Source organism: Chiloscyllium plagiosum, unplaced genomic scaffold (genome assembly GCF_037043375.1).
Source record: "Chiloscyllium plagiosum isolate Xiang-an unplaced genomic scaffold, Cpla_swu_hap1 HiC_scaffold_53X, whole genome shotgun sequence".
Taxonomy (NCBI): Eukaryota; Metazoa; Chordata; class Chondrichthyes; order Orectolobiformes; family Hemiscylliidae; genus Chiloscyllium; species Chiloscyllium plagiosum.
The window spans coordinates 15,295,240-15,318,379 of record NW_028270191.1 but is presented as its reverse complement, the minus strand read 5'-3'; the positions used below and the strand labels follow the sequence as shown (position 1 = coordinate 15,318,379).

General features: G+C 40.8%; 1 protein-coding gene across 5 annotated transcripts in view; it reads left to right on the top strand.

Moving 5' to 3' along the window:
- lima1a (LIM domain and actin binding 1a) overlaps window positions 1-23,140 on the top strand; it is a 145,006-nt gene that overhangs the window by 9,569 nt on the left and 112,297 nt on the right. Inside the window, exon 3 of one of the 5 annotated variants that reach the window (XM_043681980.2) lies at window positions 1,495-1,601. The exons of the other annotated variants lie outside the window; for them this stretch is intronic. The gene's annotated coding sequence lies outside the window, so the exon portion shown is untranslated. The remainder of the gene's footprint in view (window positions 1-1,494; window positions 1,602-23,140) is intronic. 5 annotated transcript variants of the gene reach the window in all.

Genomic DNA, 23,140 nt, shown 5'->3' with positions numbered 1-23,140 from the left:
TCTCCACTCAGGCTTCTGGGAAGGCAAGAAGTTTCTGTTGACGACTTCTGGGTTCCTGCTCCTAGTTGGGGGAAAAAAAAACAGACTGTGAAAAGAAAAACGTTAATTTAAACTGGTCTCCGCTTACCTTCCGGCTCCCCTCTGTGCTCCCGCTGTTTGATGTGGGTTCTTTAAGTTTGAAATGCTGAGTGTTCAGAATTTTTCAATGATGGTCAGCACCCAGAAAACCTGCTACTGTATTCTTTCTGAATCACTTAATGTTACAATATATAAGATTGTAGGAGGGGACTGAGGGTTCAAAGGGCGAATACTGCATCATAGTTACTTTATTGAAGGGCATTTCGGTATCTGTCTGTTTCTCCCTCACCTTCTTACCCACCTTCTTCTTTGCTGAGTAATCCGTTGCTGTGCCTTCTGGGTAGTCGTACATTGGTAATTAACTTCAGAATGGCTTCCTGCTCAGTTTTAATATGTGCTCAGTATGCCTTTTCTCTTTTTTCTACACCAGTGAGACAGCTGGAGAGAGGAATGGACCATTGGTCCAGAGCTACAGATGGAATTATTGACTGTTCTATTACTGCTTGGGTAACAAAACTATGCCTAACCCACTTTCAACCAAGGTAGATGTCTTCACCCCTTCGTGACCAAGAGGTCATGTTTCCCAAACGAGCTCTGCTTCTGATTATAATCTTGCTGTACAATCTTTTGGGACATTACTGATCGCAATTTGATAAATGGTGTGCAAAACTGGAAATTTCATTTAAGAGAACTCCTTGTGCAATTAGTAAATTAAAAGTGTTTATTTTTTGGTATCTATTTCAACCCAATTGATACAACAGTGCATTTAAAGGCAGGTTTTCAGGTAGACTGTAAAGCTTCCCCAGGAGATCTATCATGTAATAAAATGCTATTTACTTCACCAGTTCAGCAAACCTGGGCCTCTTTTGGTAAGTGAATAATTCAAACGATTGATTGCAATACAACACTGGGATATGCCTGAAATAATTTATGCTTGGGGCATGCAGGGTGGTCTGGGAATTTTTTGTTCATCGTGCAGTTCTTTGCTCTGGATAACCCCTTCTAGTTCACCTCAATTGGCTGGTCAAGAAGTCTGTTGCAAGGGTCCATTTTTATAAGCTGGCTTTGGTATAGGTGAATAACATTATCAGCGCAAGACCAAAGGCACTTTTTGACAATGTCAAGGTGAAATATTCTGTTTGCTCTCAGCTGTGCAACAATTTAAATCAATTGAAAATCTGGCAGAATGTTGAAAAAGGGCACATAGCGATCACGTTTTAAGTCCGCTTAGCTATTCTTGAAGCTTGGCAAATATCCTGAACTGCAAGGAAATAATAAACCTGCATATCAAACAAATATTAGTCAGAACATTGGAGGTGGGGTGGAATTTAAACCAATGGATGCACATATGGCTAACTGTTACACAATCCTTGTAATAGTTCTTGTGAAACTGAAATCCTTTTTTTTCCCTTTTAGCCACTTTGTCTCTGCCATTGACTGGGATGTGCTGCTGGTTACTGAAGCTCATGATTTTCCTCTTGGAATCACAATCGTGGAAAGATATTGCAGAATTGAAATTTAAAGTAAACTTGAGTTTTGGTATCAAAAACCAAATAGTTGACAAACATCCTGCAGGAAACCTAGAGTAAATTACATTCAAAGGGAAATTGAATAAATTGCAGCTCGATAATTTCAATTTGTATGAAAAGATTGACCACCTTGCAGTCATTACACCACCAAAGGAGACTAAATACCATCTACTGTCTTTATAACCTAATTGTTCCAATTTCCTTGTTTTATCCCAATATTCTAGTATACTTATTTCCATCAAAACAAATCTAATAATCTTTTGAAAATCACTGGTCTTTTCCAGTTTTCTTCAGTCTAATAGACAGAGTTCCAAGTTATTATCACCCATTGTATTTTGCTTTTCAAAAAAAAAGTTAGGACCATTTTAGTTCTTGTGTTTTCTGTACAATCAGCTAATGGGAGCAGCTTTCTTTGTCCATTTTCTTTTCCCCCCTCTGGAACAGGTGGGACACTACCACTGCACTAATGGGGCACACTTTTGTGAATTTTATTTTCTAATCAACCTGTTCAGAGATATTATGCACCTCCTGGAGGAGGTGAGACTAGACCCTGGGCATCCCTAGTCTAGGGCAGAGACTTGCTATAAGAGGGCCCAGGTACAGGCACCTGTTCTAACCTTGTACACCTGCCTCCGATGTCTCCTGAACATCCTTTTGCTCTAGGGAGATCAATCCCAGCTTCTCTAACTTGACCTTGTAGCTATAATCTAAAACTTCCCATTCGTAAAATAAATTTGGTAGGATGTGTGATGTGCTAAGATACTGCAAGAGTCAAATTTAGCATCTTACATAATCCATTGGAACTGCAAAGGTTGAGCTCTTAAACTGTGTTGAGGTGGAATTATTGTTGGTCGCAAAATCTCAACTTAACAAGGGATGTCAAACATACTTCAAAATGGAGTTGTCATTTCTGTGTTTTGAGGAACGCCTTGATATGAACAGCTTCAATATTGAGACCTTGAGTTGGTCTATGTTAAATGAAGTGTAGGGGAGATAATGTGCTTTCATATGGAAGGTCACAATTTGAGGAGCAAAACCTTTTTTCTATCTTTTTAAGTCCCCATGGTGGAAACAATGGTGATGTAATTTATTATCAGAGCAGCCAAGATTGCTAAGATCATATGTTGCCTAAGAGCTGACTTCATTTTTTGTGCATTCCTAACTTGTTTGTACAAATTTTTTTACAACCTGGAATTTAAATACTGTGCAATAATATTTGTTTTAAGATGTGTGTAGTCTGAGCTAACATTAAATTCAGTCTGTTATAGTGTGGGTTAAGTATTTTGTATAAGATCTTTTATCCAGAAATTAGAGTTGGTGCTTAAATGTAAGTACAATAATAGTTTTGAAAAGTTTAACTTGCCATTTTAACAGAAGTGGTAAGTTTCTTCAAGGAATGTATCTTTTAGTCATTCTGTAAATGTGGCATATTGCTTGGATAGCACGCTATAATATTGTGAAAGACCAAGAAAATATAGACAACTTTAGTCTGCTCGTGATCTCTTTCTTTAAACCTTTTTTTTTCCACTCCACCACCACCAAACAGCATATTTAATACACAATGCTATTCCTTTTACATTCTGCCTTAACCTTTTTAAATTGCTCAATGAGATGGCACTTATGGCAGTTCACATGAGCATCCGCTACTTCTCAAAAGCAAGGAAGAAAATGGATGGAAGAAGACAACAGATGATACAATTCCTGAACAGTCAGATGAAATGGATAGAAAAATCAGAATCCTTCCACATTTAACTTGTTCCCTTATAAAGTGCTGCTTTCTTGATTTTTTTTTCTTCTTTTCTGTGCATGTATTTATGTTGATATGATGTTCTATTATCATATTCTTGAAAGACAAAACTTCCTGCCCCTTTTTTTTTTTGGATGTATCAGTCCTGCTGCCTTGTTCTACAAAAATGCATTTGATTGCCTTTGGCTCCTTCAGTATTGTCTGATTTTGATTACCTTTCTACTCTAACAATTGTGTTCTTTTTGAAAGCAAAATCTACCCGACTTAATTTCTTATTGCTAACTTCCAAGGTTTTAGCTTCTTAGCTTGGAATTTTGTTCCCCAGATCCATTTTATGAATGTTCTCCCATTACTTTGCTTTATTTTAAACTAGGTCTCTGTCAATTTTCCTCTTCCATAGATCATTCTTTTAATCTTTCCTCAGCTCCAATATTTAAGAATTTTAACTATCTAAGGTTATCTGTGGTTTATGTCCAGGAGTCTGTGACCCATCTCACCAGGGAAGTCCTATATTTGATCTCCAGCTCCTGCAGTGTTAGTATATTTCAACTGGCACACACTGCCTCAATAAAAGATTTGGGTTAGCGAAGGCAAAATTACTAAATGTTCCCATAACTACTACAGTTTATTAACGCTCTCTTTCTGTAAAAGTAAGTTTGGACAATGTCTGTCTGAAAGTAGGCTCTGGTTCTGAGTCTGAAATGTGAAGAATGATGCACCTTCCTTGCAGCATGGAAATCTCTCTAGGAGGGAGCAGTGTAGGGTGGATTAGCAAGGGTGGGGAAAGAAAAAAAAATGCTTCCAGGTATTCTGGGAAATTTTAATTTTAATGAAAAGAATTGTCATATACCTTCTTCCTTCAAAAACCTACTTCAATCTTAGGAGAAAGTGAGGGCTGCAGATGCTGGAGAGTCAGTTGAAAAGTATGGTGCTGGAAAAGCATAGCAGGTCAGGCAGCATCTAAGGAGCAGGAGAATCGACGATTTGGGCATAAGCTCTACATCAGACATTCCTGAACTGAAACGTCGACTCTCCTACTCCTTGGATGCTGCCTGACCTGCTGTGCTTTTTATTTTTCTCAGTACCATGCTTTTTAACTCCCCTTCTTCAATCTTGCCTTTTTTTACCATTCTAGTTACTTGCATTTTGGAATGTTTTACTAAGTTAAAGGCACTACAAAAGTTGTTCACTCGACCTTTTTCTTGCTTTAATGTTCTTTTTGTTCAGAAAAAACAAGTTCTTTAACTAATCTTTTTGGTTTCCTGAGCTGTCAAGTTTTATTTGCAGATGTTTCATCACTGTACAAGGTAACATCATCAGTGAGCGCTGGTGAGCGCTCATCAGTAACACCATCAGTGAGCCTCCAGTGAAGCGCTGGTGTCCTGTCCTGCTTGCTGTTTATGTAATCTGGTTTGCTGAGATGGGTGGTATCCTTTCTGGTTTTGTTGTTTATCAGTGGTTGGTATATGGGGTCTAACTCTACATGTTTTGTTAATGGGGTTCCGTGTTGAGTGCCAGGCCTCCAGGAATTCCTGTGCATGTACCGGGACACACACATCAACCAGGACAGAACACTAACGCTTTACTAGAGGTGCCCTGATGATGTTAACTAGTGTATGGTGATGAAATGAGTGCAAACAACTTAGTAGCTCAGCGAGCAAGCCAACAACCTCCTCCATAACTTGCGGTACACGTCTTCTCTAGGGCTGTTTATTGCAAGTGAACTTTGCATTCTCTCTCTTTTATCAGCTTGAATTTAATGAAATTCCTCCCAACCAATCTCCTGCCATCAACCTTCATTGTTCAAACAAAATGGGTCATAAAATCAATAGAGGTTGCAACAGGGATGAGAAAATAAATGGAAGAAGTAAAAGGGTCACAGAGTCATAGAGATGTACAGCATGGAAACAGACCCTTCAGTCCAACTCGTCCATGCTGACCAGATATCCTAACCTAATCTAGTCCCTCTTGGCCCATATCCCTCCAAACCCTTCCTATTCATATACCCATCCAGATGCCTTTTAAATGCTGTAATTGTACCAGCCTCTTCCATTTCCTCTGGCAGCTCATTCCATACACCAACCACCCTCTGCGTGAAAAAATTGCCCCCGAGGTCCCTTTTTATATCTTGCCCCTCTCACCCTAAACCTATGCCTTCTAGTTCTGGCTTCCCCCACCCCAGGGAAAAGGCTTTGTTTATTTATCCTATCCATGCCCCTCATGATTTTGTAAACCTCGATATGGTCACCCCTCAGCCTCCGAAGCTCCAGGGAAAACAGCCCCAGCCTATTCAACCTCTCCCAATAGCTCAAACCCTCCAACCCTGGCAACATCCTTGTAAATCTTTTCTGAACCCATCTTCCGTTTCACAACATGCTCCCTGTAGCAGGGAGACCGGAATTGCACGCAATATTCCAAAAGTGGCCTAAACAGTGTCCTGTATAGCCACAGCATGACCCCTCGACTCCACACTGTTCTGTCCAATAAAGGAAAGCATACTAAATGCCTTCACTATGCTATGTCTTGATTATGAATTTGTAAAATGGTACTGATTGTAATATTTGCACAACAAAATTGTTGCACAAAAGTTACAACAAGGCAAAACCTTAATGAAGAAAGTAAAGGCTGTTTGAGCATCCCATAACTTTGGTTTGATAATGTAGAACTTGCACAAAACTTCTCTTGCATTATTACAGTATATTATGCTGTGCAAAGATGCTCTCTCTTACTGCTCCCATCCTCTGTTTTGATCAGAAGGTCTCTGGTTCACCTTCTAGTCTGCTGAGTTGTGAGTAAAGTTGCAATAATCCTAAATGACAATAGGGTTGCTCGCTCATTAGAGAGTGAGAGACAACTGGTGGGTGAGTTTAACCTGAGGGTCACCACCCCTCAAGGCAGAGTTGAGAAAACAGCACCTTCATGGTTACGTCAGCTGGTTTGCTCAGTTGGATGGATGGTAAGTTTGCAATGTAGAGTAAACCAACAGCATGGGTTCAGTTTTGCTGAGTTGATCTCTGCTTTGACAGCTGTAAAATGCTTTGGTTGGCTGGGGGTTTCCAGTGAAAGGCACAAATTAGCGATTGTGAGCTTGTTCTACTTATTGTTCTTGCATGACTTCATATGTCTAGGCCATAAGACCATAAAATATAAGAGGCCATTTGGCCCATCAAATCAGCTCTGCCATTTGTTCATGGCTGGTATGTTTCTCAACCCTGTTCTCCTGCCTACTCTCTGTAACCCTTGATCCTCTTGCTAATCAAGAACCTATCTATTTCTGTTTTAATGACTTTGCCTCCACAGCCCTCTATGGCAATGAGCTCCACAGATTGACCACCCTATGGCTAAAGGAATTTCTCCCTAAGAATCATCCTTCACTCCTAAAGCTGTGCTCCTCGGTCCTGGTCTCTCCTTCTGGTAGAAACAACTTCTCCACGTCCACTCTGTCCAGGTCTCTCCATATTCTGTAAGTTTTTGATAACCCCCTCATTCTTCTAAAGTCCCATCGAATACACACCCAGAGTCCTCAACTTTGCCCCTTCTGACATGCCCTTCATGCCCGTGCCTTAGAAATCTCTTCTGCACCCCCTCCCAAAGCTAGTGTGTTCTTTCTTAGGATATAGAACCCAAAATTACTCTCAATCTTCCAAATACAGTCTGACCAGAGCCTTATACAGTCCTCTTGAAATGAATGCTAACATTGTACTTGCCTTCCTAAGGCCAACTGAACCTGTATGTTAATCTTAAGAGAATTCTGAACTAAACTGGAGTCCCTTTTGAGCTTCAGATTTCTGAAGCCATTCCCCATTTAGAATTCCTTTTTTAAAAAGAAGAGAAATACTTTTGGGTGTTCCTTGAAACCTGTTTGTTAGTTAAGCTCTTAGTCATCTGTTCAAAATGGCTGTTTTTTTGTCTTTTGAGCTACTGTGATTCTGACTTTGTTCAAATACACCACCTACGTATCAGTTGGTGTTGCACTGATCCTTTTAAGGGACGTAGTTATTGAGATGAGAAATTAATTCTGCTTTCTCCTGTCTGATTCACTTACTGCCATTCATTTGCCCGGGCTTGCATTTCATAAATAGTGAAGTACTAGAAGACAGGTTTGTTTTGATGTGGAACTGTACCCTAGCAAGGATCTGTGTATTTTGGGGGTGGGGAGAGCCACGAAACTTGATTTCTGATTTTGGGAACTTAGACAAAAAATAGTTTTTAAAACTGCCTTGTGCAGACTTTAACAATGGAGGGGTGGGGAATTGAATACTTTGTTTGCAATAGCTTGGAGCAGAAGGCTTTCGTTATTTTTGTTCTTTTTTACGTGGAGGGAATTTTTTAATTTGGGTCTGTAACTGGGTGTGGACTGAAACTATTGAGAATGGTGCCAGCTGCAGAGTTGTGGCTTTTTAGAAATTGTTGGCAGACAATGATTGAAATGTGTTTGCAGACAGGTTTGGTGTCGGAGTTATTTGTGCAATCAGTTTTATGCCCTTCTACATGATAACTGTACTTGGAGACACAGCATTTTTGTAATTGTACCCAAATGCCAGATAGAAAATTTGGGGAACTGGGGTGTTGCCATGAATTTTGATTTACTTTTGTCTAATTAAAGAAACATGTCATGTCCTTTTGATCCCAGATCAGTTTGTGCTTTTGGTTTAGATTTCAAAGTGGTCTGTTTCATGGATGGAATGATTAATGATTTGGTAGGGACTTTCATAATTGGGGTTTACACCTCCGCAGACATGTATGTAATTACTTTTGGATGGTACAAATTTTGCATGTTTTCAGCTGTGCGTTATAATATGCATTGACAAATTCGGAGTGTAAAAGCATCTCTCTGAAACCAGATATCATATTCTGGCATCTTGTCAGATGAGGTAATTTGTGTGCAGATCAAATGAAATATGATGTGCATCATGCAACTGGATGGAATTATTATCAGGAGAGTGAAACTTCTTTTTTTGGCTTACCCAAAGACATTCACTGGAAATTGTCCTTGTCCAAACGTTTTAAGTGTGGCATGTGGATTTAGGAAGCATTAAAAATCTTGCCATTTTGATAATGTACTAATTTTGCCCTTTGAACCAGGTGCTTAGCTGCTTACTCAAAATGCTTTTGGATCTCTTGGTACATTTTAAGATGCTTCATTAGTGTCAATTGTTATTGGTCAGAATGTTGAGCAATTTTGAATTTGACTAGATTTTGAAGAATATCTATAAAGTAACAGATTGGAAGATGACTATGCTTTAGAAATCTTTGTCTTTTTAACATTTCATTGTAATTTCCAGCTCCCTTCTACTTGCAAGGCAAGTGAAAGTTTGTGGACACACTTGCAGAAACTGGGTGTTGAGCATTCTTACAGCAATGTTAACATCACCTATTTGCATGTTGCCAGTGAGACGCAGGTTATTGTTGCTGATCCTCTTTCATACAGATTTGGCTTGGGGAATGGCTTCTAGCAGAGTGCTTTAGGGAACATCTCTGGGACACCTGCACCAATCAACCACACCGCCCTGTGGCCCAACATTTCAACTCTCCTTTCCCCCCCCTGCACTCAGCCGAGGACATGGAGGTCCTGGGCCTCCTTCACCGCCGCTTCCTCACCACCAGATGCCTAGAGGAAGAACGCCTCATCTTCCGCCTCGGAACATTTCAACCCCAGGGCATCAATGTGGACTTCAACAGTTTCCTCATTCCTCCCCTACCCCCCCCCCCCCCCCCCCCACCTCACCACCCCAGCTCCAAGCTTCCAGCTTAGCACTGTCCTACCTGCCTATCTTCCTTTCCACCTATCCACTCCACCCTCCTCTCTGACCTATCACCTCCATCCCCACCACCATTCACCTATTGTACTCTGCTACTTTCTCCCCACCCCCACCCTCCCCTCATTTATCTCTCCACCCTGCAGGCACTCTGCCTGTATTCCTGATGAAGGGCTTTTGCCCGAAACGTTGATTTTCCTGCTCCTCGGATGCTGCCTGAACTGCTGTGCTTTTCCAGCACCACACTAATCTAGAATCTGGTTTCCAGCATCTGCAGTCATTGTTTTTACTGAATGGCTAGAAGAGGAGAGGGTCCAAAGATTGGTACTTTACAACCTGACAGGAGCCACTCTGTTCCCATTGAGTGAGACTGAGTGTCTAGACTTGGCCAGATTTTTGCTTTTTTTTCCCCTTAAACAAAAATGCCCTCTTTCTGAAATCTGTCACCAAGAAAAGCATCCACATTTATGATGTGGAGATGTGGGTTTTGGGCTTGGGTGGACAAAGTCAGAAGTCCCATGATACCAGTTTTTTGTCCAACAGGTTTATTTAAAATTTTAAATACTGTCTCCTGAAAGATACACCGCTTAAATGAATTTGGCTCTTAAGAGTATTTTTTAAAGTGTGTAATTGTTTCCCTACAAGTCCTGTCTCTTAACTTGTTTTCTTTATGGAAGTGACAATTTGAATAACCAGACCATGGAGATTTGTTTGCCAGCACAACACTTAAGGTTTCAGTTTCATCAAGAATGATTCAAAACAATATTTGATTGAAACTCTGGGGAAATTCATGTACTGTACAAGCTTGCCTTTTTCCCACAACCAACCCAAGTGGGGTTTGCTCGGGGTGGAGTGGCTAACAGTTTTTTGCACAGTTCACTCTGTTGACCACGCTCAGATCCTGGAAAGTCATGATTCTGACTCTTGGCTGGTAATTAACTTTCTTTTTAATTGTGTGCAAGTATATTTGCAGCACCAATCATTTTCTAATCCTGCCACACACACTACTGATTTGTAGAAATCCCTCCAGTGTTTATCGTTACTGGAAGACTGCATGTTTGCTTCTTACTGAAATGATCTCATATTAGAAATTGAGGCAAAATATTGTTTTTAAGAAATAACCAGGGTTTGTTATTCACTTCAGTTTTTTTTAAGACTAGTGTACTGTGACTTGCATCAAAATTGTTACTGTTTGTTTTTCTTCCAAAATTACACACACCCAGATTTTAAACCTCCCCTGGATTTCAGTACCACTTTTCAGTGCTGTTAAAATGTATTGACTTTATATAGCCCAATTTTCAGCATTTTCATATGTTGTGATCTTACCCAACTGGCTCCACTGTAGGAAGTCCAAGCTAACTGGGTGGATTAAAGCATAGGATTTATTTCCACTAGCTGCTTATTGAATGACCAGAATTGGATCATGCATAGAAAAATCTAGCATCCTGTTGCCTTTGACTAGCATTTTCTGATAATGTAGTGTTCATTCTAATACTGATGTCCTATTAAATTGTTTCAAAGTAGGGAAGTTTTGTGACAACTGTGCCAGGTGTTAATGTGACCATACCTATAGTAGTATGCACTGGTTTAGTCTCTTTATTTCCGAGTGGTTGTAAATGCACTGGAATCGATTCAGAGAAGGTTCACTAGGTTGACTCCTGTGTTGAAGGAGTTGTCTTCTGAGGGAAAGGTTGAGCAGGTTGGACCTATACTCCTTTCGGTATTTAGAAGTAATTTGATCGAAACCTCAAAATCTTATGTTCCTCAACAGGGTAGATATTGATTCCCCTCCTGGAGGAATCCAAGTGATAGAAAGATGTGACTCCTTATTCTTGAAATGAAGGTGGAGATGTTGGGTTCTTTTCCCGAGGTTTTGCGCACAAAATGCAATTCGCACACAGCAACTTCTACAAAGAGTTAAAGTTTATTAAAGCTTGTACAAGCCAGGTGACCCCCTTGCAGCTGTGCAAGGTAGAGTCAAAATGAGGCCCTGAACAAAGAAAACACAATACCTTTTAAGCAGGTCAGTTGGCCATGCCTACAGATGATCTGGCAGCTCTCCACAGTCACATGGCACTCAAGACAACCCTCACAGTCACCTGTTACCCCAGGTACAATGGTAGGATGAGATCATCCTCTGAGATGATGCAAATGTTAATGTCCTATTCCTGGGGAATCATTATGCAGATGTCCTGACTCAGTGATTCCCCAACACAATGCAGGTGCGACATACCTCTGGCCAGAAAGCATTTCTGGATGGAAAAGATTAAATGGTAGTTTTTTCCCCTGCTATTGTCACATTAATAACAAATGGCGGTCTAGATGCAGTGTAAATTAACAACAGTGGATAGTCATCCACATTCTTTCATGATTGTTTACCCCCCCCCCCTCCAAACAGTGTGGCTTAACCCTTTAATATTTACAGTTAATGTCCAGAGAGATTCCCAACTAATCTTTTAACACCGATGTATGCGCAAACGTTGACCTTCTCCTGGGAAATAAGGGAGGGCAGGTACTGAGGTGTAAGTGGGGAAGCACTTTGGAGCCAATGATCATAGAACAATATAGTAAAGTACAGGTTCTTCAGCCCACGATATTGTGCCGAGCATTTATCTTGATAAAGATCAACTTAACCTACACACCCCTCAATTTACTGCCGTCCATGTGCTTGTCAAGCAGTCGCTTAAATGTCTCTAATGTCTCTGACTCTACTACCACCACTGCTGGCAGTGCATTCCACACACCCACCACTCTCTGCATAAAGAACCTACCTACGGCATCTCCCCTATACCTTCCTTCAATCACCTTAACATTATGGCCTCTCATGACAATCATTTCTGCCCTGGGGAAAAGTCTCTGCTATCTACTCTATCTATGCCTCTCATTTCCTTGTGCACCTCGATCAAGTCACCTCTCTGCCACCGCCTTTCCAGTATAAAAAGCCCTAGCTCACTCAATCTCTCTTCATAAGACATGCCCTCCAATCCAGGCAGCATCCTGGTAAATCTCCTCTGCACCCTCTCTAAATCATCTATATCCTTCCTATAATGAGGCAACTGGAACTGGACACAATATTCCAAGTGTGGTCTAACCAGGGTTTTATAGAACTGCAGCAAAATCTCACTGCTCTTAAACTCAATCTCTCTGTTAATGAAAACCAAAACACCACATGCTGCCTTAACAGCCCTATCAATTTGGATGGCAACTTTGAGGGATCTCTGTACGTGGATCCCAGTATCCCATTGTTCCTCCACACTGCCAAGAATCCTGTCTTTAATCCTGTATTCAGCATTCAAATTCAACCTTCCAAAATGAATCACTTTACATTTATCCAGGTTGAACAAAATTTTCCTTAGCAAAATATAGAACTTGAATTCCTCACCCATCCTTGTCCTTTTCCATTATTATGCAAAATCTAACTGCGTGATGGTCACTATCTCAAATTATCCCCTCTTGCGACACACATTCAATCTGCTCAGGCTCATTTCTGAATATTAGGTCCAGAACTGCCCCTTCCCTTGTTGGGCTTTTTACATACTGGCTGGAAAAAGTTCTGGATGCAGTTCAAGAATTTTGTGCCCTCCTATCTTGCACACTTAAAACTATTCCAGTTAATATTTGGGGAGTTAGAATCCCCTACTATTTCTGCCTTATTATTTTTGTACTTCTCAGAAAATTTGATTACATATTTGATCCACTATCTTTCATTGACTGCGGTATATCATATACACCTAACAGTGTGTTTTCCCCTTTTTTTTTTTTTGTTTCTTTTACTTCGACCCATATGGCCTCGTTTGATGATCCATCCAGGATATCATCACTGCTATGATTGATTATTTGATCAGTATTTCACCCCTGCCCAAGCATCCCTTCTTTAGCTCATCTGGATGTAAGCAGGAATGTTAGGCTGCCAATCCTGCCTAAATTTCAGCCGAATCTTGATCCGAGCTATAATATCATACACTCACCGACCTACCTTTAGACCTGTTTGTCGGTCTTCTATGAAGAAGAGGCACACTGGACTTGATATGTTAACACCATTTTGCACTCAGTTGCTGCCGGAACTGATGAGTTGCTCCAGTGTTCTGTGTTTGTGCCCTCACCTTCTCTGTCTTGTATTTTAATACAAAGAATCTGAAGAATATCCTATTTAGCCTTGCTAAATGCACTACGGTACTTTCTTTATTAGCCCATGTTTCCTCTGCCTTTCAGACCATTTATTCACAGTTTAACTTGTAAATCTGTTTTGCCCTCTCTGAACTACTTGTCATGATCCCATGCCCCACCTACACCAGCAATCTTGGTTGAGAGATAACATTTAGGTTCTTATCACTTACTGGTGTACTGACATTCCTCTCATTTTTTTGGTGGAGCTTTTTATGACAAGTCTGACATTGTGAAATTTGTTCTGTTTGTATAAATGGTCATGTTAAATAGTAACGTTCATCAGAGTCATAGATGTACAGCACTGAAACAGTCCCTTTGGTCCAACTTGTCCATGCCGAGCAGATATCCCAACCCAATCTAATCTCACCTGCCAGTACCCGGCCCATATCCCTCCAAACCCTTCCTATTCATATACCCATCCAAATGCCTTTTAAATGTTGCAATTGTACCAGCCTCCACCACGTCCTCTGGCTGCTCATTCCATACACGTAACACCCTCTGTGTGAAAAGGTTGCCCCTGAGGTCTCTCTTATATCTTTCCCCTCTCGCCCTAAACCTCTGCCATCTAGTTCTGGCCTCCCCACCCCAACGGAAAGACCTTTGTCTATTTACCCTACCTGTGCCCCTCATGATTTTATAAACCTCTATAAGGTCACCCCTCAGCCTCCGATGCCCCAGGGAAAACAGCCCCAGCCTGTTCAGCCTCTCCCTATAGCTCAAATCCTCCAACCCTGGCAACATCCTTGTAAATCTTTTCTGAACCCTTTCAAGTTTCACAATATCCTTCCGATAGGAAGGAGACCAGAATTGCACGCAATATTCCAACAGCAGCCTAACCAATGTCCTGTACTGCCGCAACATGACCTCCCAACTCCTGTACTCAATACTCTGACAAATAAAGGAAAGCATACCAAATGCCTCCTTCACTATCCTATCTACCTGTGACTCCACTTTCAAGGAGCTATGAACCTGCACTGCAAGGTCTCTTTGTTCAGCAACACTCCCTCGGACCTTACCATTAAGTGTATAAGTCCTGCTAAGATTTGCTTTCCCAAAATGCAGCACCTCGCATTTATCTGAATTAAATTCCCTCTGCCACTTCTCAGCCTATCTGGTCAAGATCCTGTTGTAATCTGAGGTAACCCTCTTCGCTGTCCACTATACCTCCAATTTTGCTGTCATTTGCAAACTTACTAGCTATACCTCCTATACTCTCATCCAAATCATTTATATAAATGATGATGAAAAGTAGTGGACCCAGCACCGATCCTTGTGGCACTCCACTGGTCACAGGCCTCCAGTCTGAAAAACAACCCTCCACCATCACCCTCTGTCTTCTACCTTTTGAGCTAGTTCTGGATCCAAATGGCTAGTTCTCCCTGTATTCCATGAGGTCTAACCTTGCTAACCAGTCTCCCATGGGGAAACTGGCCGAACGCATTATTGAAGTCCATATAGATCATGTCTACTGCTCTGCCCACATCAATCCTTTTCGTTACTTCAAAAAAACTCAATCAAGTTTGTGAGAAGTGATTTCCCACACACAAAGCCATGTTGACTATCCCTAATCGGTCCTTGCCTTTCCAAATACATGTACATCCTGTCCCTCAGGATTCCCTCCAACAACTTGCCCACCACTGACGTCAGGCTCACCCAGCCCATAACCAGGGCAAAAGGTATTTGGACTGCATATTTGAGAGCAAGAGGAAAGAGTCCTTTTTTTTTGGAATACTATGTTTAGCTTAGCTCTGCCTGCTATAGGAAAGATCCTATAGGGTGCAGAAAAGATTTGCAAGGATGTTGCTGCAATTGGCAAGTTTGAGCAAGAGAGAGGGGCTGAATGGGCTGAGGTTTTTTTTTCCCCCTGGAGCTGGGTGGGTGAATATCCAATGTCTTTTTCTCAGGTATGGGAGTCTAAAACTGGAGGGCATAGTTTTAAGATGAGAGGGGAAAATTTAAAAAGGACCTGAGAGGTAACTTTTTATCCAGAGGGTGGTGCATGTATGGAATGAGCTCCCAGAGGAAGTGGTGGAGGCTGGAACATTTGCAGCATTTAAAAGGCATCTGAATGGGGATATGAATAGGAATGGTTGAGAGCGATATGGGCCAAGTGCTGGCAAATGTGACTGGATTAATTTTGGATATCTGGTCAGCACTGATGAGTTGGACCGAAGGGTCTATTTCCATGCTGTGTAACTCGACAGAGTCAATGAATTAAGTGTTTCAGCATTTGGATGTGTTGTGATCAAGCTCAATGTGCCACATGCACACTGGACCTTTTTGTAAAAAAACTGTACTTTAAAAGGGAGATTGTTAGCAGCCTAAGACTTATTAATCTTTTTGCATGTAAATATTACCTGTGTGCATTTCTATTTCAATGAAAAAGGACACTACTGTAAATGGCCCAAATTGTTATAGTACAAACTCTGGAATTTCTTTCTGTAGAAAGAACAGACTTCATATTGTAAACAAAAACAGAAATGGCTAGAGACACTCAGCATGTGTGGCAGCATCTGTGGAGAGAAAGCAGGCTTAACTTTTTGGTCCAATGATCATCTTCAGAACTGATGAGCTGGGAAACGGTTCATATTTATGCTGAAGATGGAGTGGGGAGGTAGGAGGAAGAGTAAACAATAGGTGGCGATAGAGCCCAGAGTGAGTGTGTAAAACAGTTGGGCAGACAAAGGCATGAGTAAAACCCTTCCTGATGAAGGGCTTATGCCTGCAACATCGATTCTCCTGCTCCTCAGATGCTGTCTGACTGGCTGTGCTTTTCCAGCACCACATTCTTGACTGTAATCTCCAGCATCTGCAGTCCTCGCTTTCTCCTCCCATGGGTAAAGGTCAGCCTGGGGGAATCAACAGCTGCTAACAGGGACTATTGGTATCTGGCAATGGGTTGTTTGTGGTAGCAGACCATGTGATGGCAAGGCTTAGTGTGGGAGTTGGGGTCAGGACGTGGGAGAAGATCATAGTCACACAGCACAGAAACAGACCCTTTGGTGCTCAAACCCTAAAGTTTTTGAACCTGAGAGTCCAGAAGGCTGCAAGGTTCCGAAGCAGGCAATGAGGTGGTGTTCCAGCTTGTGCTGAGCTTCACTAGAGCACTGTAACAAGCCTGAGAAAGATGTTGGCCAAGGAACAGGGTGGTGTGTTGAAGTGGCAGGCAACTGGAAGCTCAGGGTCATTTTTACAAACCGAATGTGAGTGTTCTATTGTCTAGTCTGTGCTCCTCTCCCCAGTGTAGAGGAGACTGCAAGCTGCTTATATTTAATTTAAGGTATCCTAAAGGAGGAGATAGAGGTAGTTTTGACATCTGAGTTTGGGGTCCAGGCAGCTGAAGACATGGCAACCATTGGATTGAAGAAAATCCGACAACAGCAGCCAACACTTTAATATCAGTATGCACAGCAAGGTCCCAGTAACAAGATACAACGTGAAGAACAGCTCAGCAGAATATATCTTTTGGTAAATGAATTTGATGGCCAGTTTTGTTTTGGTGCTGAAGGGTGACTGGCTGTGCCCTCCCTTGTTTCCCTTTTGAATAGTTCTTAATCTTTATTGTGTCCACCTGAGAAGGCAGACACTACCTTGGTTAAAAATCTCCCCAGAAGCATGGCGTAACAACACATTGTGCCCTCGGCCAGGATCACCTGCGGAAGTTAGTGTAGCCTGAACCCATGACTTTTTTTTTTCTCTACCCACAAGGGTTATGCTACACAACTGAGCACCTCCCCATCACTAAAATCACTGTGATTTTTTTTTTTGTTTGTTTTTGCTTTTATTTGTCACCACCAGTAAAAATGTTCGTGTAGTCAATTCAGTATTTTCGAGCAAAGCCCATTATGGGTAATGCAAACCATCAAAGGTGAGGGGGAGGTATGGAGAACAGGAAGGGACTAAATCAAAGTGGAGTTGGAGGGGGAAATAAGGCACTGTATCCCCCACTGTGGCCACCTTTCTTTAAACGCATGGAGTGTATTGATGGACACTGCGTATTCCTTTTCCAACGAGACCCAGGCATGAATGTAATCAGGGAAGAAGGACAAACAGTTGGTAAAGAGAACAACTTCCACCATCTGCTGTCTGACTTGGTTTTTTTGAGGTGAAAGTGCTGTAATCTGAACCAATAATCAATTAAATAAGATTCCAAAAACCACTTTTCATATGGTACCTTTTTAAACATTGTAAAATATCCCAAGGTGCTACTTCGGAGTGTTATTAAACAAATGGGCACTGAGCCACTTGAAGGGAATGTTTGAAATGACTAAATGCTTGACCACAGGTAATTTTAAGGAATATTTTGGAGGTTAAGTGGTTATGTTGTAAATCATAAGTTAGTGCGCTCCAATATTTGTCTAATTTAGTATGTTTTGTAAAATACTAGCTTTTTCAAGTTAAATTTCCTGCTCTATTGTGTTTTCTGTATTTCTAAATGAAACCTGCATCGCTTTTCAGTCTATTTAGTATCTGTTCTATGTGGCATAACTCTTTGTTTTTGCAGGGCACTCTATAAAGATGGTAAGTTAAATGCAGATTTCGGAGCTCTACAGGAATTAAATTGACATTCTCTATGTGCATTCTATATCCAAGTCTGTCTGTCAAAAAGGTTTCTTTAAAGCTGAGGTATAATTCAGTAGTGTGCCTTGATTTATTACGACATGTTTAGTGTTCTGTTCTGGCTGCTTCCTATTTTAATTCAAACTGCCCTGTCTCCATTCCTCCATACAATATTCATATGTGCATGTTTCTTACTGTTCATATCTAATGATAGGTTGGGTCCAATAAAAAATTTCAGTATTCCTTGTAGTTAGTGCTGTACTCTATTGTGTAACTGAAACCTGGTGACAAACAGAGAATGCTAAAGAAACTCTGGGAGCATTTGTGGAGAGAGAAATAAAGTTAACAATTTGAGTTCAGGCATGACTCCAACTGAAATCTGGTGATCCTATTCTGTTGTGCATATGTAAAATTGAGACCCCATAAGCAGTTTAATATTGGTCATCTACTTCATGCAGTCTGGAAATGCTTGTATGATCTAGTCATGCTGGGTGATGATTTGAATTTCTAATCATATTCTTGAATCAAAATCCACTTTCCAGAATACTCTTGGTTTTGAAATAATGCTCATATCTTAAGAATACCTCTGAGTTCTGTATCGGTTACAGACAACAATCACTGTTGATATCTCTGCATTCCCTGACCCCCTCGGTCAATACGTTACTTGATCTTCTCAGTTTTCTTAAGCTTCTGCGTGTCCTGATTTGATGTAATAGATATTTTAATGAGTTTTTAATTTTCAGAACTGGGGACAGGTTTAGAATACCAAAATAAAACTATAAAATCTATACAATAAATGTTCAATTCACTTAATAGTTAATTGCTTTGCCATTTTTTAAAATTAAAACTTTAATACGAACTTGTTGCAGGAAATCTTATCAAACCGAGAAGGTGGATTGGCTACCGGTAACATCTGATTATTTAACTATAAATATAGCCACAAAGTAACGCATAATTCAAACCATGCAGCGCTATCTTTCTCCGATTTTCACATTTTGGAGTATTGCAATGTTATTTGTACTTATTCTAATCTGATATTTTTTGATGTGTATGTATGTTGAATTTTTGAGAGTCTGTGATGTCTCTCCAAAAAAATGAGTTTTCCTCGTAGCTTGGCAAATGTATCCACCAATCTATCTTTGTGTGGCTTAATCAATGATGGCTCCATTATAGGAATATTACCACAGAACACTGGATGTCATCATCCATTGTGATGAGATGGGAATTAAATTCTTGCCATACCAGTGTTGTGAAAGTCCTGAAAATAAATATGTATCACATTTTTGGTTGAGTCCCTTTTATAGAGTTGTTTGAGAACTGGGTCATAACTTCTGTCCTCACATTTTCCATCTCTTCTCAATTAGATAGGTGAACGCTTTGTTTGAGACTTGTATGCGCTCACATGAGAAAAAAGAGCAGATTGGAGGAGCATTGATAGGGGATTGAAGAGTATTTTCCATTTAAGGGTTTTGAAGTTGACCGGTGACTTGATTGAATGGCAATCCAGAAGTCAGGAGTTTTTTTTTTGGTCATGATCACAAGCTGATGCACTGGCTGTTTGCTGTAATATGCAATATATTTTTGGAAACATTTCTGCAGACTTCTCAGCATGTTCCACTTGTATTTTTTTTAGAAAATCTGACTTCATTTAAATTTCAGGTGTTGTTGTAAAATACTTCTGAATGGTGAAGTACTTTAGAACATCTTGAAATTATGAAATTGTTGTATGCATCTCCATTCTTCTGTATGTCGAAGCTGTAAGAAACAGCAAGTTTATACTTCCTTGTCATTCAATGATTTCGAGATGCTGGTGTTGGACTGGGGTGTACAAAGTTTAAAAATCTCACAACACCAGGATCTAGCCCAACAGGTTTAATTGAAGCACTAGCTATCGGAGTGCTGCTCCTTCATCAGGTGGTTGGTGGAGTACACAATTGTAAGACACAGAATTTATAGCAAAACTTTACATGTGATGTAACTGAAATTAATCATTGAAAAATACCTTTATTGTTTGAGTCTCTCTCATAGGTAAATCACACAACTTTTGTTAAAAGTTGCATTCATAGGTTAACTTCAACAATTGGTGTCAGCCCAGATATGTTGAAGGTGTTAGCCCCCTGTGTGCTGTTGTCTGTGCTATAATGTTTAGACTGATTGATTCTAATCTAAACATTTGAGTGAAGAGGCTTACATGGATTCATGCAGTTTTTGAGCAAAAGAGTGCATGTATGTGTATAGTTCTCTTGCCTATATTTGTGGAGTGAATTTGTACATGCAGAGTTACATTGTACTTTGCTCAAAAACTGCATGAATCCATGTAAGACTCTGTTAACTTTTTTTGTCGATTAGAATCAGTCTAAACATTATGGCGCAGACAACAGCACACAGGGGGCTAACACCTTCAACATATTATCTGGGCTGACATCAATTGTTAAAGTTAACCTGAGAATGTTACTTTTTAAAGTTTTGTGATTTACATATGAAAGAAGTGAAACTAACTTGGTCACTCTAACAGATGAGAGACTCAACAAACAATAGAGATATTTTTCAATGTATAATTTTAATTACATCAAACTGTAGACTTTTGCTATAAATTCTGTCTTACAATTGTGTACTCCACAACGACCTGATGAAGGAGCGGCGCTCCGAAAGCTAGTGTTTCCAATTAAACCTGTTCGACTATAACCTGGTGTTGGGTGATTTTTTTAAACTGTGATTCAATGGCGACTGTAAATTGATAATTCTTTCAAACGGAGAACACACTAGAATTTTTTATAAAACATTTTTTGCCCTTAATTTTTCTCTCTTCAGTGGTTAAAGGTAGCATTTTGGAATTTATTTTTGGACAATAGATTCCTGATAAAGCTCTGAGTGTTCTGTTAAAGTTTGCAAAACCATTCTGAAAGTCTTATGTGAATAGTTGGTTAGGAATGCAGAACTTGAGTATTGCTGAAAAAGACATTTTTATTATCATAGCTCTTTCATTTGCACTTAGAATCAAAGTCATAAAGCATAGAAGAGATCCTTTCAACCCACCGAGCCTATGCTGATAATCTCACTTTGTAGCACTTGGCCCATAGTCTTGATTGTGATGAAGTTTCAAATACTCATCCAGGTTCTTTTTGAAGATTTGTGAAGTTTCCTGCCTCTTGAAACCCCCCCCCCCCCCCCTCCCCCCAGCAGTGCATTCCAAATTCCCACCACCCTCCTATGTACAAAATGTTTTTGCTCCAATCCCCTCTGCTTCCTGCCCTTCACCACCTTTTAAAATTATGCAACCTTGCTGTTGACTGACTGTGTTCAGCTATGGAGAACACCACCTGCTTACTGTCCATGCCCCTCATAATCTGATACACCTCAGTGAGGCACCCATCAGCTTCTCTGCCTTAAAGAAAATAGCCCGAACTTATTTAGCCTATCATCTTGGCTAAACTGGTCCAAACGAGGCAACATCCTGCTGAATATCCTGTGCACACCATCCAATGTAATCGCATTCTTCCTATATTCCAGCCTTCCAGGAAGGCAATAGCTTCGTGATATTGTCGCTAGACTAATATTCTGGGGACCTGGGTTCGAATCCTGCCATGCAGGTGGTAGAATTTGAACCCCATTTTTAAAAAGAAAGTCGTCCAGAGTTAAGAATCAACTGATGACCAAGACACCATTATTGATTGTCAGGAAAACCCCATCTGGCTCACGAAAGCCTTTAGGGAAGGGAATATGCCATCCTTACCTGGTCTGGCCTGTATGTGATTTCAGAACCACAGCAATGTGGTTAACTCTCAACTGCCCTCTGAAATGGCTTAGCAAGCCACTCGATTGAATGGTAGCTAGTCAGACTAGCTACCTGACGAAGGAGCAGCACTCCGAAAGTTTGTACTTCCAAATAAACCTGTTGGATTGGTGTTGTGATTTTTTTTTTTTATTTAAAAACTTGGATAAAAGTAAGTATCACATGCTGTCTTAACCTGTTTTGCTGCCTTCAGAGATCTGTAGATGAGCACCCCAGATCCCTCTGGTCCTCTGAGCATCTAAGTGTCCTGCATCTAAGAGCACCAAACGGATAGATTTGGTTTCCCCCTTGAATTGGTATTTTTGTAAACTTGTTCTGCTGAGTGCAAAACAAATAGCTTTGCTGAAAAAATACATCTTACCAATACTTGCGTGTTGAAGTGTTTCAGTGCAGAGGAATCTGGGTGTCTTTGTGCATGAATCACACGGACGAGTATGCAGGTACAGCAGGTAATAAGAAAGGCAAATGGAATTTTGGCATTTAATGAGACTATACCTGGGGTATTGTTTACATTTTTTTGCTTTGCTTATTCAAAGAGGGATGTAGTTGCATTGGATGCAGTTCAGAGGAGGTTCACTAGATTGGTACCAGACATGAGATGTTTGCTCAATCGCACTTGGTTAGGCAGATTGGGCCTATACTCTCTTCTGTTAAGAATGAGAGGCGATCTAACTGAGATATATAAGATGCTATCGGGGATAATAGTTGGGCGGCACGGTGGCACAGTGGTTAGCACTGCTGCCTCACAGCACCAGAAACCTGGGTTCAATTCCCGACTCGGGCGACTGACTGTGTGGAGTTTGCACGTTCTCCCCATGTCTGCGTGGGTTTCCTCTGGGTGCTCCGGTTTCCTCCCACAGTCCAAAGATGTGCACGTCAGGTGAATTGGCCATGCTAAATTGCCTGTAGTGTTAGGTAAAGGGGTAAATGTAGGGGAATGGGTGGGTTACGCTTCGGCGGGTCGGTGTGGACTTGTTGGGCCGAAGGGCCTGTTTCCACACTAAGTAATCTAATCTAATCTAAAGATGCTTCCCTTGTCTGGCAATCTAGAGCAAGAAGTCATAATTTTAGGCTAATAATTTGCAGATTTAGAACAGATGAAGGATTACTTTTCAAAAGGTTGTGAACCTGTGGAATTCACTATCTTAGAGTGCGATGCATGTTGGGACATTGAGTAAATTTTAAAGAGGAGATAGATTTTTTTTTTAAACAAAATTTGGTAATGGGTTGAAGGGCTATGGAGAGTGGATAGCAAACTATACAGCTGCTATTTATTGCCCAGCCATATTTCTGTTCCTCAGTTTGCCTCCCATTCATGTGTCTATCAAGATCCGCTTTTAAACGTTGCTAACGTGTCTACTTCTACCACCTCCACTGACCAGTACATTGCAGGCACCCACCACCCTCTGTGTGAAAACTTTTCCTCGCACTTCCCATCTAAACTTTTTCCCCCTCACCTTGAACCTGTGCCTTCCTGTAGTTGACCTTTCTACCCTGGGGGAAAAAA